The 21,432-nt window shown below is 36.2% G+C and overlaps 1 protein-coding gene across 5 annotated transcripts in view; it reads left to right on the top strand.

Annotated features, from left to right (window-relative positions):
• Positions 1–21,432, top strand: part of LOC105424479 (dipeptidyl peptidase 4 omega) — a 301,174-nt gene that overhangs the window by 218,652 nt on the left and 61,090 nt on the right. The gene's annotated exons all lie outside the window — the stretch shown is intronic.

Raw genomic sequence — 21,432 nt, 5'->3', positions numbered from 1 at the left:
ATTATTCTATTACATATTGTTGCTAATACTATAAGAAACATTAAAGATACTCGTAGTTAATATTTTAGTATAATAATATTATAATACACTTTGAACGTAATATCTTTATAACTACAATATAACTATAACTACAATAGATTATAACTCAGGATCTAAATGTCTGTTAACTCCATGAAGACTCCATATCAAAACATAATTAAGCATCTTCTGTAAAATCTAAATATGGGAATATAACTAGACATCGCGGTATGTTGAAATAATCAAACTAACTTCTGCTTTATATTATAAGCGTAAATGAAGGTGCTTTGAGAGAGAGAGAGAGAGAGAGAGAGAGAGAGAGAGAGAGAGAGAGAGAGAGAGAGAGAGACTGCATAGTGAGGCAATCGCAAAAGCAAGGTAGGTTATCTAGAAGTTACTCGTATTGCCGAACCGAATGACTGTGATGAACATTTCATTCTCCTTCCTCGTTCGCTCTCCTCCCCTCCTGTTCTTCGTCACTCGGTGAAACCGTTCGTCAGGTGGTCTGACATTAGTAGGAAACCGTTTTAACTTGCAAAGACTAGTAATTATAAAGACTTGCAGCCGAGATCTCTGAAACCACGCGCCCACATTCCGAGCGAATGCATTCGGATAAGCCACGAATGAATTAAGGTCAGGCTGCATAGTAATCGGAATGGTACAAAGTTCGTTTAAGTTCGAAGGTACGCAGAATTCGTTTAAAATAATGCTTCAAGCATCTTTAGAACGAATGTGAAATTGATAAGTTTTTTCACTTTTAGCATATTCTGCTCATGATGATTTTCTTCTCCTTTAATGTACAATTGAATAAATAATGTACAATTAATTTGATGAAATTGTTTTTATTTGTAGAGAATAATAAATCGATAAGTTTATGATTAATATTCGGCTGCAGTAGATTTAAAAATTATGTCAAATGCCTCTCTGACGTATATCTTGTGTTAATCCTAGATAAAATAGTTCGCGTCTGCGTTGCATTTCAAAATTAAGCTGCTAATTTTTGTCAGCTTTTTGTGTAGGACCTGTTTATAAATTTTTCAGGGATTTTGCCTTAAAATCTACAGTCACCCTAGCAAATCACTTTGGTATTCGGGTCGCATTTAAAACTTGCATACTTCGCATGAGGATCGCGATTATAATAAAATACGCGGGGGATTTATTTTATAAAAATAACAATCTCTCGCTTTTTTATATAATAAATAAAATTAATCTGTTCTCCCCTCGTGCCGTGTAAAATACGAAATCTTCTACTTCCAAGTAGCTTACTTAAAAATGTCGCTTTAAACGACATATCAATCTCGATACTGCGATAATATCGCAGTCAACATATAAAATGGGAGAAAACACGGTAAAATTCACAAACTCAAACTCCACTCCACTCGGGCGGCGTTGTCGTCGGTAAAACGCGCATTTTAATTTTCGTTCATTCGTCCGGCTAACTCCATCGCGTGGATTAATGTCATCCCGGCCGCGTTCAACGCGGCGCGGCCAAGTTAATTCGACGTGATCATGCGAACGCGCGAGAAGAGAGAGAGAGAGAGAGAGAGAGAGAGAGAGAGAGAGAGAGAGAGAGAGAGAGAGAGAAAGAGACGGAAGTTTATAAACCACGGCGTGCGCGAGCACCATGGCAAACTAAACACCATATAATACCTGACGTGGTTGTGCCACGCGGGATTCTACGATTGTACGCGATGACCGTTGTTTCTCCCCCGTCCTCTCGTCGCCTCTCCTTGAATCACGAGGAACTACCCTCGCGTCCTGCGGACCTCGCCACCGCCCATAACCGACCAACAACCGTCCGTCGTGCACGCTGGTCGGTTCAATTGCATACATTACCGCTACTATATCTCCCTTTCACCTTTACCTTCACCCTTCCGCTCCCCGCCCGTCCAATCCTCTCCTTTGTATGCGCCTTAACATGCATACTCGTGCACGCGTGTGCGTGTGCGTAGTCTCGTCCGGATTCTGCCCCCCCCCCCTCTCTCTCTCTCTCTCTCTCTCTCTCTCTCTCTCTCTCTCTCTCTGTCTCTGCATCCTATACCAATGGTCCACAGTAGCCGGTGCTACCGGTGCACGCGAAATCCTGAATTATGTCCCGGACGGACCATCTGGATCTCCGAAGAGCGACTACGCGCTATCCACCGTAATCGTCCCCGGGGAAATCGTCGGTTTCCTCTGTTACCGATCCGCTGATGTTTCTCTCGGTATAGCGTCTGCTAGAGTCTGGTGGATTAGAGAGGATTGGAATGAGATCTTTCACGAGTCTTTAGCTTTAGCTTAGATAATAGAATATTAAAAAGAAAAAAAGTGACGAACTTACTGACCGTAGGGACCTAGGAATTTTCGTAATTGCGTAAAAGAATAAATGTTTTGTGTATTATCGAAGAATATTAAGAAAAGTAAGTTAGAAAATTGTTGCTTTTCGAGATGCAGTTTCTTTTATTCTATATTTATTGTTTGAATTTATTGTTGTTCAATTTCAAAAGGGAGCGTGCATTCTTCAATGAATTTTTTTAAAAAGCAAAATACAGTTATTTATTGTATCTTGACTAGTGATAATTTCACGATAATTGATGACAGAACGATAAATTTGTAATAATTTAACAATTGTGATTTATTGAAATTTATTGAATTTACAATGTTTGTGATGATTGATATGCGTGAACTAATTAAATTGATTTAATTGAATTCTCTTCACGTAATTATGTAAACTGTCTCGTACAAATAACCAATGAAATAAAGTCGCTTCGGCGCGTATCGATTAAACTTACCGCAGTACCTAAACAGAGAAAAGCGGGAACAGTGGAGATTTTTCTCATTTGAAGTAATTAAAAGTTTTTCATCTACTGATATCTTTCTTCGTTAAAATTTTATTTTATGAATTTTTCTTCGCGCAGGACCGTCATTCCGGATATTAGGAGCAACATCTGGCGCAAGCTATACCTCTAATACCTTGCGAAATTATGCGCTATTAATGTCGTGGAATTTTCTCCGCGTTCTTCTGTCTACTTTAATTTTATAAATTAGACGCATTGCTCCTTATGTGCAAGTAGCTTTCGTGTATTATTTTAGGGAAATCGCAGTATGTACTCTCAAGTAACGCAGACAGTAAAATTACACTCAGGTTTGCTCTTTTTGGCCTTTTATAATAACGAAAGTATACAAGTATACTGTGTTACAAAGTTTCTTCCATCCGTGTGTAAAATTTGCAAGATTGAATAAGTCGGACGGCTTTTATACAAATTGTACTGAGTAATTTTTAATAAATTTAATTAAAGCATATATTATCAAATTGTTTCACAGAAAAAATGTATCATAAGAATAATTTACAGTAAAAGCAGTTTGAGTTTTTTATCTATTTAATCCTTGAATCTCCTGATTAAATTTCATGATTAATATATGAACAATTTGATATAGAAATTTAAAAATATAATAGTGATTTTGAATGTTTAAAAATAATTTCTGTTTAAAAAATTATTATCATTCGTATAAATGGAGCTCGGTCAGTTAGTTTTTTATCGTGCCGACGATATATATTAAGAACAATTTATTTTCGACGTTGATTAGCCGCGCCGGCCGTCCCTCCTCGCTCGGCCGCTGGTTAAAAGTATTACAGTTGGTTTACTGCTGCGAAATTAAATGTGGATCCTTCTAAATTAGAGGGAGGAAATTATATCCGCGGCCGACCGTACCCACTTCACATTTCATGCCCCGCCGACGTATCCAATTAATTTTTTCAAAACCGCCCACATGCGCCACTGTGTGCCGATGCCGATGCCATCGTCGATGCCGTCGACATCCTGGCCGAGTCCGGGCGTCCCTATATTTCTCGCGTCAACTTTATAACATCAAACGCCAACGGCATAATCCCACCGCGGTCCACGGTGTATTGACCATTAATTAAACGGCGTTTCTGCCGAATCTGCCGGATTTATACCTTCCATGATCGAGGGGATTATCTGCGATAGATCGGATAATTCTCCTCGATCGCACGTTTCGCGTACGCGGAACACGCGTTATTTCGATTGCCCGGCGTATCCTAACGCGAAATAGAGGGATATGGCAGGATTATCTTGCATCACGTTGCTGAAAGGAACTTTAATGACATATATTGAGTATCGCAAAAATTACAGATGTATCGATTTTTGATATTTGATAAATAAAATATTGATTTCTTTAAAAGCAATCTTCTAATTTTTAGAAAGGGGGTTACGTAATGATTTTTATTGCAGAACTATACGAGCAAGAACAGTAGGACTTTTCATTGTTTTTTATTGTAAAGGTGTATGTATTTCAGAAATAATATATTCTTTTCGTTAAAGAATGAATCTTTTTTTTAATGATAAGATTATATAAGTTTGTGACATTTCGTTTTCTTTTCTTTGCGGAAAATATTCTGAAAGAGATGTTTGTGCGACGTGGAGGAATATTTTACGATCCTCCATCTTTAAGATAACAATACCATCTGTGCATCTGTGAACTTCATATACATACCGTATAAAGGATCTTCCGTAGACGACCAAGTTCCCAACGCCGTCGATGACACAAAAGGAATATTACGAAAACAGCTTGCTGTTTCTTGTACCATTAGAAGAACCCTTTGGTTGGATACTAGTAAGCTTCAGTATATGTTACATGCGCGCTTTTTGCGTCATTAGTGGTTTTTAATGGGATAATAATCGTTAGTACGAAAAAATTTTTTGTTTCGCTCTTTCTGACAAAAACGTATTCAGAAGAATTTCTTTGAGCGTGAAAAATTATTTGGAATAAAAGTAACAAAAGTAACAATTGTGTTAATTATTTTACTATTTTACTTTATTTACTTTACTTAGTGTTTTTTTTTTTTTATATCGAAAGCGATAATATAAAAAACGAATTAAGTTTGAGGAGTGATTATAATTTTTTTTAACAATTAACACATATTAATACATATACATGCATTTTATAATATTTAATATAAATTCATTGCATTAAAATTAATATCATATTAGCATGTTATATTAATTATATTTTACATTTTTACAGAAACTTTCGATGTTCCTCGTTTTGTGTACTTGTCATTAGTTTGATAATTTACAGATTTAATTTGTTTTGCATAATACTTGTTTAACTTTTTTTTTAATTATTTTAGAATTTTTCCGTTTAATTAGTAATTATACGAGCTTTTAGATAATAATATGATTATCTTATAACACAAAACGCAAAATAACACTTTCCTCCGCCTGCATTTCCAAGGATGCTCGACAAGAGCTTACTCTCTGAGAATTCTCTTGTTATTTTATTTTTCTTTATTTTGCGTTGGCCAACTCTTTCGTACTCTTGTATGTATCTTGAAAAATAGATAGGAAAATAACAAATCAACAACTAACGTAGAGATAGACATTTTTTTTTAATTTTATTTAGAGTTTTTCAATGTGCTCAATGGAATATCTTTGATAACGGATAAGTCTATCGATAACATAACGTTAACAGGAATAGTAGTTGCATTGTTGTATTTCCCGAGAAAATTACATTTTTCAAATAAATATGAGTGATTTTCGATTGTGAAACTACTTGAATCATTCGCTTGATATTTACTGTGACAAAAGTTAAATCTTTGAACAGTTAAAAGTGATACACGTATGTCAAATGTTTTATATATACATGACGTAGATACAAACTAAAGATATCCTGCTTAAATTTTAATGTTATTAACATTGTACGTTTGTAAATCTGTAGCATTCATTAATCAGATGCAAATTTAAAACAGGATTTTGTTAAGCAATAAAAAAATGACGGATTGAAAGCGACAGATAATGATTTAATACTTCGGATAATGCTTTCTCATATTTCTTCCTACGCGACGGCGTTCGATAACGTTGAATTCTTCTCGATTCGACGTTAAGGAAAATATCTCATCTACTACGTCACAATCGGACCGATTAGAATTATGAATTACTCGAATCTCGCCGTCGCGACGCTCTTGGCCGACGCCCAAGGAACGCGATCGAATTTTTCTTTCGCCAACTCTCGTTCGCCTCGGCGAAGTCTCCGAAGTTCCTCGACTACTTGCCCGGCTCTAATCCGGGATTTATACCGCGTTCTCCGGCTAATTCAGAATTTATGCCGGCGATACTTAGACATAGTTACCGATGATGTTAACGTACTTTCAGCAGGATGCATTTAATCGAACGTCGTTGCATTCCTAAAACCCATTCAAGTTAAGTCCCATTCAATGACATTCCACTCCGGCTTTCTTGATTGTATTTCTTAACTCTTTTCTTAGATTTGTTTTAATTTCATTAAGATTAATTTAAACGATGATTGCTATGTCGGAAAAATTGTTTACATTTCTCTATTGCGTATTAATATTTCTCTCTCTCTCTCTCTCTCTCTCTCTCTCTCTCTCTCTCTCTCTCTCTATCAGTTTTTGTTTTTTAATATTAAAGCTGAAGATTTATTTGATTTTTAAGAAATATTTTATCTTCAAATTTCTTTTCATTTTATACAACTAATTTAAGCGATGATTACTATTTCTGAAAAATTTTTCAGAAATATCATTTTTTATTGCAATAGTTCTACTTCTAATAATGTTCGTCTTTTAATATCGTAATATTATTTAATTTATTAATTTATTAATTTACACAAAAATGTTTTAATGCTTTTTTTTTTATAAAAATAACTCATCTTTCTTAAAAATACTGTTAATGATGGTTTATTATCAAAACTGATTTATAACTTTAATTTTGAAAAGAGAAACAGGTATACCAGTGGTTACCTGTTACTTGTGTTATATCAAGAGCGTATACGTATGATGTTCGTTTGAAAATTCTGTAAAGTTTGGAAATTCTTATACCTTGACTAACGTGTCCATTATGCCTCGAGCTTTGATACTTTACTCGACAGAAGAAATTCCAGCCCTCAAAGAAATTTATAATTCACGTGCACTTCTCTCGTGATGCAAGAAGGGAAGACCTTTGGCGAAACTCTTCACTTGCACTAAAGATTCATTCAAGAGTTCGAGACAAACTTATTAAACTCGTTCTGCGTCTAGGACATGAAAAATTCGTTGCGCGGTATACGAGAATTGCAATTGCTTCTAAAAAGAGTATGCTACACTGATAGCAATTGAAGCATTTATCATGAAGTAAATATATTGTTGAAGTGGTTTACTTTTGCAATATCATAAAATGCCGGCCAGTGCGGATATACGAAATTTCATGTACCAATAAATATTAATAAGAGATAAAATTGTAGCAGGATTTTTTAATATAACTTGGAAAAAAGATGCAGATATATCCATATATATTAATCATATTATGAGTAAAGTTTGCGAATTAAAAAATATGCGAAATGCGAGACATATATTTTATAGTCCCAAAAGGCCAATGGAGATGGTTTAAAGTCTTAATATCTTTTCAGCATTTTTATAGATTTTCCTCTAAAGCAAGCCGTCCTTTTATTATTTTACTCATTTAAAATTTGATAATTAAAATTATTTTTAATTAAACACTGATATATATTATACAGTTGGTGAAGAGGAAATAAAAATTGTGAAGAGGAAAATTTCCACGAGGCGAATATTTTAGTTTGCGAATAGTCGCTGTCGGTTGAGTGATATGGCTCGCGTTTAAGCGGCATAATGTGCAAAAATGCCATAGGACAGATTACGCGAGCAGACTGGTGGATCTCGATGTAATCGCCTCCATTTATATCCCAATTGCAGCGAATGATCGGATGCGAGGGCTCTTTCTGTCGAGGCACAGACGGGGTCCATTACTGCTGCGGTCGGATGACCGATAACGGACTCTCGCTACTGCGACGTGGCTGGCCCGCGCCGCAGGAAACCACTGGCCAGTAGTAGTATCGATGCGCGGGTCAGAAATCCGTGATCAAACGCGCGCGCGCGCGCGCGCGCGTTGCACGCCAGCAGATGTCAGGAATTTTATGACTAATTCATACCGCTCCTCGTACAGAGATGCGTGAGCTGTGATATCTTTGGCTTCGTCGGCGCCGATTGTCCGACGCTATCGACCATCGCCGATAAGCCGCTAAACACCGCGGGAAACCTGTCAGTGGTTGTAGCTTCCACCTATTAGCCATTTACTTGGATTAACAACTACCTGCCTCGCGACATTTATCACATTACATGCACTGTCATGTATCCGCGCGAACATATATAGGTCAGCATTTATGATATTGCCGTAGCCGCTGCAATTTATTATGTAAAATACGTGCACAACTCCGCGATATTTATTTTATTTAATTTACTTTGCCGAGCATTATTTTATGTAACGAATTCACGACATTGTTGCTCGGCTTAATTATACGATTGTGCAAACGTTCATTACTTTTTTAAGTCAAAAGTATTAAGTATAATAATTGGATATTTAATAATCGAGATAACTATTGGATATTTAATCGAAATAAGTCATATCATTGATAAGTTGAAGGTACTAAGAATTTTCTCGCGATGAAACACGAAATTCTTGCGGTTTAACAATTTAACTTTAAGAACGGCAATCGTTACGGCTTAAAGCCGTATGACGATTGTCATTTGCTTTTATACGTCAGTAGAAGTTTCTCTATTTTTTTTTTTTTTTTTTTAATTTAGATCAACAAAAGGATAAATATTTTCCCGAAAAAAAAAAAAAATTTTATTTTTTAAATGATTTTAGGCTCCCTTGGAAAACAGCCGATGGCTGTTTTGACACATGCAATACGCGCATCTTTTCAGAGGAGGGGAATTTGATCGAACTTTATTCGATGGACAATCCGAGTCACATGGACGCGCAGGACGCACGAAATCTCGATGGGAAAATAAAACGACGTAGGGATCGTAAAGAACTCCGGGCGCGACAGCGCCATGTGCACGTGATTCGATAAATGATAGGGACGTTGCGTACAAGTAGTTACGTACACGTGCTCCGCGTGATCGTAACATCAATCGGGCATCGACGGTAAACGGGGATCGAGCCCGTGGGATTCCATGGAAGCGGGAGGGTGGAGGGGCGGAAGGGGTGAGCGAGGGGGTTGGATCCCATCGAGCGATTTTAACGAGACGTTCGCGCATTTATGTCGCCATCGCGATCGCCATACGGATACTTCGTCATATCCGTTATCGTCACTCTTGCGCGTTCGACATGCGTCCGTTTGCGAAGATTTAATGCCCGGCGGATGTCATTGCGCGACGATGCGCGACGGTCATCCGATCGTTACACTTTATTTTAGCATTTGGCAGCGAATGAAAACCTTGACGGCACGTCGCGCGAGCTTGCCGGACGGGAAATTTGGCGCACGTCCGAGAGATCGAAACGATTGTTACAGTGCGTTTTCGGATTTCCGGAAGACTTCCGTTCATCATGATTGTCATATATCTTGCCGTTGAGCGCACAGCAGTTATTAGATTAATGGACTTTTTAGTATCAATTAAATGTTAAAAACGTTAAAAATAATTTTATCTTTATGTAGCGACGAGGTATATAAGTATCATATGTAACAGCACATAAAGTTAAATGCATTATCTTCTTTTAATAATTTTATCAAGTTTAACATTTGTTTCATTAAATGAATACATAGTTCATTTTATATGGAATATTTTTGTTTGTTTAATAAAATGGTTTATTTAATAAAGTATTAAGCTTTTCTCAATATTTTAGATTCGATTTAACGAAAACAAGTATATATAAATTTTTATAATTTAATTTTATATATTGCGATATAATATTTTGAAAAGCGTTCATGTGAAATATTCAAAATGTGAAATTGGCTCGAAATTCATTTAATCGATAGTTATCTACATAATAAATACAAAATCTGCTCGATGCTGCCCATCGAGCAGAAACCGAGGAACATTTTGCGGTTGAAATTTTCTCGCTGTTCGTACCTTTAATCCGTACTTTGGAATCAAGAATGAAATCAATTTTTCATCGTCATAAATAAAAGCGCATTAATTTATCACGATCATCGATCGTTAATTAATTAAAGCCGCTAATGGAAATTGGCTGCTCTTTGAAGTCCCAGGAAGTCGGGTCGGTTTGGACATAATGACTCTCACCGGAAAATAGATCGGCCGATCAATTACGATGAGAACTCTTTGGGTGCGATCCCCCGTCGATGAGGAACGCGCGCGAGATCCCACGTTCGAAATCTTCGAGGATCGTTTCCGGCCAAGGAGAAGCCGCGCGCGAAATTCCAGGTCGGAGTGGCCCGTTAAAATATGAATGCGATTCGAGATCGTGGATGGTGACGGTATCGATTTTATCGCTCGCCGATTCGCGATCTTGAATTCACATCTCGTTTCGCATAACGCGAGCAATAAAGTGCCGCCGTCGAAACCGCAGCTGCCATCGCGTTTTCCGCTCTCTTTCTCTCTCTCTCTCTCTCTCTTCTTTCTCTCTTCTTTTTCTGACGTCTATCTTTCTCTTGCCGACTTATTCCCTCTCGTCGAAACAGTTGTTTCTGATAGACGTAGGATTGTCTCGTCGAATCGATGCTTCTCGCGTTCAGTATTTTGCGAGGTCTTTTCACTGTGCTGTTGTTGATCGGAGTTCGTTCGAACGTAGTTGTGAGTATTTGATTTTATTTCTATGACGAGGAACAATTTTAATATTACGAAAATTTAATATTCTAATATAAAAATTAAATTTATGTAATAATGAATTAAATTCTTATAATTTCAATCTTCTTCTATAGTTAGAGTGGCTTGTAAAAGGGCTAAGTGTACTAAAGTTCGAGAGTGTTGACGGTGATCATATCGCCACATGAATCAATATCCGTTGACATAATGATCATTGCTGTGCTTCTCAATGAACCCATAACTCATTATCTGGTCACCAATATGCATCCATTATGTCCGTTCACGCATTAGATACGCGATAGACCAATTGCTCAATATTGACATGGATTTGATGCGTGAAATACGACAAACATTGCCCTTGTAAAATAAGCCATGAGACTAAATGTATTATGCTTAGTGATTTTTTTCTATAAAACAGAATTTCCTTTTCTTGGAAGAAAGAGATTTTTATTATTTATATTCCGTCAAAGCTGGAAAAATACAATTAGAGAAATCAAATGGGTACTTAATATTTTTACGACAATAATTTTTTATTTCTAAGAAATAGTATTTTCTTAATTCTCTCATAAACCCATTATTTGTCGTCTTAAATTAAAGAATAATTAATTTTAATTTGCAAGAGGAAATTGAGACATAAATTAAGACACGCACACACAATAACGCATATTTACTGCGTTGCAAAATTGCAATATTATTCTTGCGGGTCGAAATCTAAAATCGAAAAGACTTTTAATGAGAACGATGTCTCTCTGGTTCACTTTTAATTTCAAATCCCGTAGATTCGTATCGATTAAATGCGCGAATCCGAACATGCCGGTAACACTGCGATAGATACGCCCGATCAAATTCGCTTCGATGAACATGAATGATTCTCGCGTCATCTTCCGATGGATTTTCTCATCGACAACACATTTAGCTCAAAGCAACAACGAAATCAACCCGCATTCGCGAGAGCCGTGCTCGGCCACAGTCGAATTGTTCGCCACCGAGATTCACCGACAGAGAACAATGTCATTAACGTATCTAAATTCCGGCGGACTGGTACATTACCATTGTCGCCGGCCGCGATGCTTTGTTGTTGCAATCACGCATCTGCGTGCGGAAGTGCGTGTGCGTTTGTGTACGAGAAGGACAGCGTGTACCGAGCGTGTCCTGCGGAGAGCCGCACAAGTAGACGTATATAAGTGGACGCAATAATGGCACCGGATAGAGAGATTCCGTTACCACGCCCGTTAATCTCTTGCTCGTTACAAGCTTTGTTCTTCACCGCGATAACAATTGAGGTGTATTGAGAGCGATTAAAAATTTCTTTAAATTAACAGGAAATACTGTTAATCCAAAAGTAATGATAAAATGATCTTTTTAGCTAGAGAAGATAAAGAATAATAATTTCGTATTTCATCACTTCTTCTTCACGTTTATATTTATTTATTTATCCTGTTTTTTTTTTTTTTTTTTTTTTTTATTGTTCATATTTATTATATTATATTTTTCAAAATTATTTTCAAAATTATTATTAATTTCTAGAGATTAATGTTTTTATTTTTTTTTAGTAATATTTATCCGGCTTCAAATCAAAAAACGATATTCCTCGCATTTGTTTTATACTTTACAAACCTCGCTTACGGTCTTTTACCGGCTTACCGACGTAGGTTTTAAAAATTGCACGTTAAAGACCGGCTTTTCTCCCCCGATCCAGTTGCGTTCTTTTAAGCTCGCGGGAATCGGCACGAATACTGCATGTGTATCGAATGCGATTGCGGGGAGAGATAAAGTAAAGCGAAGCTCATAAAGGACGGAATTCAGGACGGCGGTGACAGCATTCTCACCAGATACTATTATTGCACCCGTTTGTACGTACTTGAAAGCTAGCGCAGATTCCTGCTAGACGACAGAAACGCAAACGCATCGCACGGCTGCACAGGATATTCGGTGGTCGTGTCTTTGGTTAGTCCCTCGGATTTGTCTAGCCTTCACTTCGTAAATAGGATTATGGTTTCCTTGATACAACACGGAGAAAGCTGTGTCCGGCATAGATTCACTTTATCTTTGAGAGCAGATTTTTATCAAGAAATAGTCGCTTTGTTAGAAATAGTCGCTTTGCCTTAATACTTAAGTTAATTAGCTCCAAAGTTTTATTTACGACACTATTTCACTATTGTTATGGATATTACCTTATAATGTATTTAATAGCATAATTGTTATAAGCGTTATAATTTAACAATCAATACAATATGTACGGTATTGATATATATTTAATAATTTTTTAACACAATTTTGCAAATGGCAAAATTTTGAGTAAGAGAGGCTTTAAATTTAACAGGGAAATTTTTGCTAAATGCTACACTTGCACAATATAGCCTCTTTATGTTAAATTTCTCTCTATGTTCGTAGATTTCATACTTTTTCACGCAACAAACCAATTTTGTTGGAAAGTATAAAATAATCCCTGAAAAAAAAAGAAGCGAAAAAATCTTTTAGCTAGAAAAAAATATTCGCGTCTATCGATTGCCGAAAAATCTCGGTTAGCCGTCGACTGAAAACTGACGAAAATGGCGCGTAATTTCGGCACCAGCCAGAACATATAGCCATCGTCAGCCGGACGTCGCCAGGTGTGACGAGCGTTTGAAAAATTGCTAGTCATCTGCGTTCAAAGTTGAGCGAAATGCCGGCCGGCGGTACGGCGTTACGAAAAATTAATTCACGGTTTAACGCACGTCAAAGGATTAGGGACGGTAGGCACAATGCGTCACGTGCGAGAGGTCAATCTACCTGATATATTCCATCACGCTGCAATGAATTTCGGAACGTACGGAATGTTAGCGCGATTGCAACGAGTATTTTTTTTGTTGCGCCATCGACGCGCCATAAACATCAGCTTTATAATTCGAATACAATTTTCCTTTAAGCTCCACGCATCGTCGGGCATGCTTTTGCTGAAAACTAATCGCAAAAGAAATTCTTCAGATCTTTATATGCGGTTTTAGGCGAACAAATTTTTTTTCAACTTTTTACAACGGCCAAAAAGTGGAAACAGTAGGCTAAAAGAAATTTTTTTAGATTTATCCGGATTTTTGATACAAAACAATTCTCATGAATAACTCATAAAAGATTATTCAGATAATAATGGACAACGGAAGATTAAGAAAAATAAATCCTGATTAATTTTATCTTTAATTATGCATCACCCTTGTCTTAAAAAAATTGCTTTAATGCACGGTACCTTGGAAACGTAACGAACATTACGTTGAACAATAACTAAAGTGTGTCGCATAATGTAAGTACAAACGTGTAGAAGAGGTTCGCTGCTCAAAATGAAGCAGCATAACTATCTTACTCAACAATGTAAAAGTCCCATAGGACATTCAAGGAAGATATTCTCGGACGGTTATTCGGACAAATGCTACCTTGTAACAAGAAAGGGAACAGACACTTTGAGATAACGTTAACCAAGCTGGAAATGCTGTTTCGCGAAAATGAGGTCTTGAAGTTGGTATGCTTTCACGCGAGATACACATTACACAGTACATTAAACTTTATTTAAGGAACTTCATATTTATTAACAAGTTATCGTCATAACGAACAACAATTACGCGAAATTTTAATTGCATATTAATAAAAGTTAAAAAAGAATTTAGTCATCGCAAATATTAAATTTCAGAAATTCCGTTTTGAATAATAAATTTTACAGCCGAGTTCCACGCTCATAACGTTATAAATAATTAATTTGGAATACTTTCTAAAATTATGGAAAATTATAAAATATAAAATTACGTAGAACATTTAATTAGAACAACGCACAATGCGATCTTTTTGTTTTGACGTATTTTGTTATCTGATACTTTCAGAGAGAAGTCATATCGAGAATAGCTTCATTTAATGTATTAAATTTAAACAAAAATTAAATTATAAGGCTATTTTGCCTTAATCACTTTTATACTTTTTGCGCGTATAACAAGAGCTTGTTTAATATAGTGATTATTTTTAATGTTTTAATTATTTTTAATAGGAAGATTTTTTCCTTAATTAATATCTAATATCACAATTCAATCATTACCTCGTGGCATTTTACGCAATCATCGTTATTGTGCGCAACGAAGAGAAAATCGAACACGGAAGAACGACCAAAGCTGATTATGATAATTAATTGCCTGGCGTAATTCAGAATATATATAACAACACGTTCGGTATCATTGAACAGATACTTCGTTAATTATCAAGTAGAAAGGATAACAATGGTAATAACAATTGAAACTACACGATTGCATAATTCTCTGACTGTTAATCGGGCGGTCGGCAGTCCATTCGATAATGTATAAAATCAATCAACAAGCTCTCAAATTTATTCGCATAATTTAATATTTTTAATTTAATATTTTTCCGTCAAATAATTTTACGCGTGTTTCATTACACTGTTTCATTACATAACTCTTGTTATACTTGTACACGGACAATATTGGACAATTTTTCTCTTTTTACATCGAGAATAATTGCAATCGCAATATTCTCCGAGTGAGGGAACACTCAAGCTAATTAAAAGCAATAGATGCAATTCGCGCGTTAATAATGACATAATTATTATCCGTTATATCTTAATTCGCCGTTAGCGAAATCGTCGTCTCTCTCTCTCTCTCTCTCTCTCTCTCTCTCTCTCTCTCTTATCTACCTTGAGGGGCCTTAATTAGGCAATCGCCGTTAACGACGTACGTTGCCAGCGAGTTTATCCGATGGACCGACTAAATATATCTTAAACGGCTTGATAGCTGTTATACAATCTGTGGCCCTTTGATGCACTGATCTACTTCGTCGCTATGTTCAGCGCATCTCCGTCCAGTGGGAAATGGCCTGCTGGGCTTCATACGGCTGACATATTACCAGTTTTCCTGAAAGGACATACATACATATGTACACACGTACACACATGCGGGACACACACACACACACACACACACACACACACACACACACACACACACACACACACACACACACACACAGACACACGCGCGCGCCAGAAATCCAGAGAAGCATCCCGCCGATTTCAGCGGCACACTTATGCGCCGTATATATATATAAAAGGTTGCTTTTATTTTTTTTTTCTTTCGCGAACGCTTTTTGGATCAATGCCTCGCTGAACAGGCAAGGTTTACTTTGACTTGAAAGAGAGAAGCCCTTTAGAGAAGCGGCAGCTATCTGAGATTTCTTACGGTAAACTCGCGTAATATTTCTCAACGGAATAAAACTCGCGTGAATTTCTAAACGTAAATTTCTGAGATAAAAAAAGAAAAACTTTTCAATTATCAATTGTAATTCATTTTTACGGCAGACACTAAAAGCCTGCCATCGAGATATAGGCTTTGTTTATTTTACCTTGCATCCGCGTATTCTTATAGAAAACATTCTACTGAAGTAGGCGTTTATAAAAAAAGACCCTTTATGCGCCATGGTGAAGAAGGTGTGTATAAAAACATCCTTTATGTAACACTCTTCTAAAGAATGCGTTTATAAAAAGAAGAAAAGTATTGGGGACAATACATGCCAGGTCACACAAAAGGAGAAGAAAAGTAAATGGAAAAATATTGGGCTTCGGTTCACTCAGCGTTACGATATTTTAACTTAAATATTTTATTTATTGAAAAAAAAAAATATTAACAAGCGGACGTAGCATTTCTAAAATTATAGGAGGGAAATTTAATTATAATATTGTTTCGTTTGTGCGTGAAAATTTTACTCGACGCAGCCTCATGTGTGTTCGGAGTAAAGTAGATCTGTACATATTTTTATTTTAGAATAAAACGCTTTCTTTCCACCATAGTTTTGTTGAAGATTTTGCTCCATGTGCTGCGGTTAGTTGTTATCATTAGAAGTAAGTGGTTGCGGAAGTAAGAGGCTCCCTCGCTCAATAAACTTGATCAGACCTTAGACCTTTCAGTTATATCGTTTTCTGTGAAACATATATATATATATATATATATATATATATATATATATATATATATATATATTATAGCCTTTTCCAAACAACGTCAAATTCCATTTTAATAAAGATTTTCGAATTAAATAAATTAATTATACAAAGTTGTTGGAATTATTTTAACTAAGATAAACAGAGATAATTTATTAAAACAATTTAAAATAAACATCTGAAGTATTCTCGAGATATGAAATTGTATATTCGTTTTCTCTAAAATAAGAATAATATTACATAATTACAAATGTTATTTGTCATCTGCATTTCTATTTTTTTAACGCAAGAGAGATACATTATGAAATTATTCGGAGAATTATTTAATAATATTGTTTAAGAAAAGACATCGCATAATTAAAAATACAGACGATGAGTTTAAATGAAACGCGAAATGTCGTAAGAGTTTTTTAGCGACTTTATCTCAGTGTTTGTCTGCATAAGAAAAATTACAGTCTGCAGATAGGCAATATTCTTTATCGCTATGTCGTGCAAAGCTCATTCTCACGGAAAAGAAAAACGCACCGTTATTTTCACGGATTTTAACCCTTCAATGCGTTCCACCCTCAACAAGCTTGTTTACGACTCGCAGTTAACTTACTGTCCATCACAAGTTTACGCTTCTTCTCATCGCAATACTTTGAAGAGTCTTGTTGATGTTAAAGGTATTGCTCCGTGTGACCCTAGGGTGATTATCAAAGTAAATATGCGATTATTAGATATAATTTTTTTTTTATTTGACAGTAAGATAAAATCTTAAAAAATAGACTTTCTTAGACAAACAAACGTGATCAGCATTAAAAAATTTTTCAATTTTTTAATAAAATAATGACAAATAAAAGATTGGTTTTTCATACAAATTGAAACATATATATATTAGCAAATTTATTTTTTATATTGCCGAAAATTGATAGAACTTGTTAAAGGATGATTTTAAAAGATACGTTTATGTACGTTCGTTTAAAATCGTTCGTCAACCAGTTCCGGGATTACTGTTTGGATTCGGCGAGTTATAACGATGTCCATAAAGCCGTTTGTTGGAAATCGGAAAAGTTGCGATCACGGCGGAATGTGTTTGACCGATAACGCTCGGGGATATTAACCAATAAAGGGCCTGTGTGTGTACCGAATGGAGCACAATCGGTGCATGTGCGTCGAGTGTTTCTTGATTTACATTATGTAGCTCCGCAGCGGCGTGGTGTGTCCGCGGTTGAAATTTCCGATAGTCGCAGGAAATCGTGTCGGGGCTGTAAGTGCTCTCGATATTTCCGGGCATTCGTGCCTTCTCCCTCGGTTGCCGAGTCGCATGGGTGGTGGCTACCACGAGCAGTGCATTAGAATCAATTCTTAATGCAACACTCGGAGGCTGCGGCAGCCCACTCGCGTGGATTGGTGTGTGTTTATGAAACCAGAGATGATCTTTTCCGGCAATCCCGGACGTGCTCTTACCGCTCCCTCCTCGTATAAATGAGACCGTCGTTCTTCGCTAATTTGTCCGAGAACACATGACTCCGTATAGATTTGACATACGTTTGTGTTCGAATAAAAAAAAATGCGATAAAATTTTAAAAAAGGAATTATGTTTCGATCGATGAAAGAGGATCGCCGTAAAAAGATTAATCTTTTTTAATTTTACATTTTCAGAGAGTTTTTTTTTTTTTTTTTTTTTTTTAATTCGCAGCGGTGAAATTTAATTCTGTTCGTCACGTAGAAAGCGTCACGTGCGTGGGATATAATCAAACCGTGCTGAAAATATCGATTTACACGCATAAAACAAGTTGAGAAATTTTCAATTATTTGAAAGCGAGAAATCTGACCTACTTTTCATTTTCAGTTTTATTAATTACAGCAGTGCAATTCATATACTAAAAAATGCAGTGTAATTACAAACTGTGTAATTAATATACGAAAAATCGCCAGCATTTATTTATTTAGGTCAATTTTCCATCAATCCTCTGTTAATAGAATTCGATATGCAGGCGTTTTCTATTTAAAACGCTGTTCGTTTTAATTTGTACGTTTTAATAATATGACAAATGTTAGTATATATGATATTTCACGTAATGAAAATTTTAACTGGATCAAAATTTCAATATTCTGACTAATCATTCATTTATAAAGACCGATTGAGAAAATATATATATATATATATATATATATGAGATCAGCACGTGAAATTTGCATTCGTGAATTACATAACGCGTTTACGTGTGCAGATCTTTGGAGAGATCTTAACTGCTCTAACTGCATGCCAAACTGATTAAATGATAATTTCAGCATTCCCATGTTCCCCAACAGTGCCTTCCACACTGTCGCACAAAACCGCGATGCGCATTGCAATATATACATATATATATATCGTAGTTGCTTTTGCTAAAATATATTAGGAGTTTCGTTCCAGTTAAATCATAGGAAACTAAACCTGGGGCATTTTGTTAATTGCGCATAGCCTCTGGATACACTTAACTATTTTAAAATATCGACTATATAATTTGAATATCAAATATTATTTCAACACATTAACACATATTTCCTATCATTTATGTCATTACATATTACATGTAATTTATCTATTATATATTTATCTATTATATATTTATTCGCTCTGCATAAAGCCAACTTTGGCATTAAGTTTCGACATTACAAATATAACTCGCAAACGTAACAGAATCATCATACGTCTGACAAAAATGGCCGAGGTTAATGATAAGCCGAGGAAAGAACTGCTCCATATTTATCGCGAGATATTCGGAATGCGGATACGTGCCGGTATGCACGTAATGTGCATCTCGGCGGAATCGAGGTGAACGCTTTCGCGTCCGGCACCGGATATACCTTCGCCGTGTCCGCTCGTCCGCGAAGAAACGCTTTTCCGCACCGATAGAAGCGAACGTCGAGATTTTTCCCGTTGCTACGAGGATGCACTCGGCACACCGAGTCGCAGTGGATAAAGTCGATTCTGATCAGCCGGAACTCGCGCGTTCCCCGGGCGAGTCTATCGCGTTGTATTTCCTCGATCCTGCGAATCGACGTTGCCTAAGTAGGTATTCGTCGCTCTCACGATTTAAATCCTGCGTTCCTCTCTTTGTGATGCGACACGCCATTTGGCACGTTAATGCAATACGGCGTCAGAGAAGCGGAATAAACATCGACGATGCTACTAAGAATCGAGCGAATGCTAAGAATCGTTAAGGAAACATTAACGGTCCTCCAAATATTGTCTTAATCTTCGTTCTAAAGCTCGAGAATTTGAAAATGTTTCGATAGGCTATGTCGACAGGATATGTAGAAATCTCTGTTAATGACATTCAAATCGCCGCACATTATATAATTATCCAGTAATAAAATTCCAGTTTAATTAATTAAGGATCTTATTAATTATTTTTAATTTAGCGGGTTTTAATATAAGTAATGTAACATTAGCATGAGAACATTAAACAGCTGAGATTATATTAAAGTGCTGTGATAATAGAAAAGATTTTTCAATATCAAATATGAATTTTTAGAATCATTAAATGCGAAGCTATAATTCTATCTCGCGTTTAATTCAAAGCTTTATATGCGCATTACATCGTAAGACATAAATCGCAGTAACGATTTTTATGACTTATATCCTTAATGACTATCGTGCGTTATTAATTAATTTGTCCATCGCGTTGAAGCCCGCTTGCGATCGGCAATGAATTAATTTCATTTGTCGCGATTTATGCAAATTGCGCTAATCCCGGCTATAGCGCCTGAATGGCGTATGGTAAATCCTCGTAAATTATTCTTATTGTACCTTTTGAGATTTGACTTCTTCAAACTGGCTCGGAGATTCTGCGGATTAGTCTGGAATTAACGGCTTGAGAAATCACGACAGCCGTATAATAGATAATTTTATTGAGAAAAACATAAATGTAGGAAATAGTATTATTATTTGCGCCCAAGTTGCATATTTATGCAACAGTTTGAATTTAAGATTTATAATATCGTCGGTACGTAATACTATCATATTCTATCAAATGCAAATTTTTTTCAAACGTTTAAACTTTAAAATCAAGATTTTATACAATTAAAAATTTTATAATTATTTCAAATTTTTGTCATAGTTTCTATTTTATTACAATAGCAATTTTCTCAGGAAATTTTAAGAGTTATCTTTGAAAATGATGCAGAAATGCAAGTACGCAATGTCGATAATATGGATTGAATTGTACTGCAATTTGTTCATCAATATTTGATTCGCAATGTACAGATCGCTGTCCGACGAAATTCTTGTAAGCCTCTCTCTCTCTCTCTCTCTCTCTCTCTCTCTCTCTCTCTCTCTCTCTCTCAATGTATCAATGTATCAATTATTACCGGTCCAATATAGATCGCGGTGATGATATGATATCTGATTCCGAGTGAGACTGATCTGATTCGGTGCGTGATCGGCCTTAACGGGACGGAGTACACATTTCGTACCAACAAGTTCGATTCCGCAGTCGATTCACATAACGGAGGGTCGGTGAGAGACTCTTCCGAATAAATCGCTCGTTTTCGGATAAGGCGAATCACCGGGGCGAAAATCGAAACGTGACCCCACGTCTGTATCGCGAAAGTACTTCATTCGCCTCCGTTCTCTACGACGGACAGCCATTCGGGGAGAAATGGCGAACATAAATATTCACGTGAGATTGCAACGTGGACTCCGATAGTGAAATTCGAATCTAAAATCATTTTCCTGCGATCACCCGCAGCTTTGACAGTTTTTGTATGACGTTTTTGTATGACGTTTTCTTAAGAGAGCTGTCACCTCCGTTATGGAAATCGGCAAATGTGAATCCATGTTTCCATGTTTTTTTTTTTTATGACGTAACGTGATTGAAATATTATATCTTATTTAGCATTTTATTTAGAAATAAATTTT

This window comes from Pogonomyrmex barbatus, unplaced genomic scaffold (genome assembly GCF_055798465.1).
Source record: "Pogonomyrmex barbatus isolate J1 unplaced genomic scaffold, ASM5579846v1 scaffold14, whole genome shotgun sequence".
NCBI classification, from domain to species: domain Eukaryota; kingdom Metazoa; phylum Arthropoda; class Insecta; order Hymenoptera; family Formicidae; genus Pogonomyrmex; species Pogonomyrmex barbatus.
Note: the sequence above shows the minus strand (reverse complement) of the source record. Positions and strands in the feature narration are given on the sequence as shown.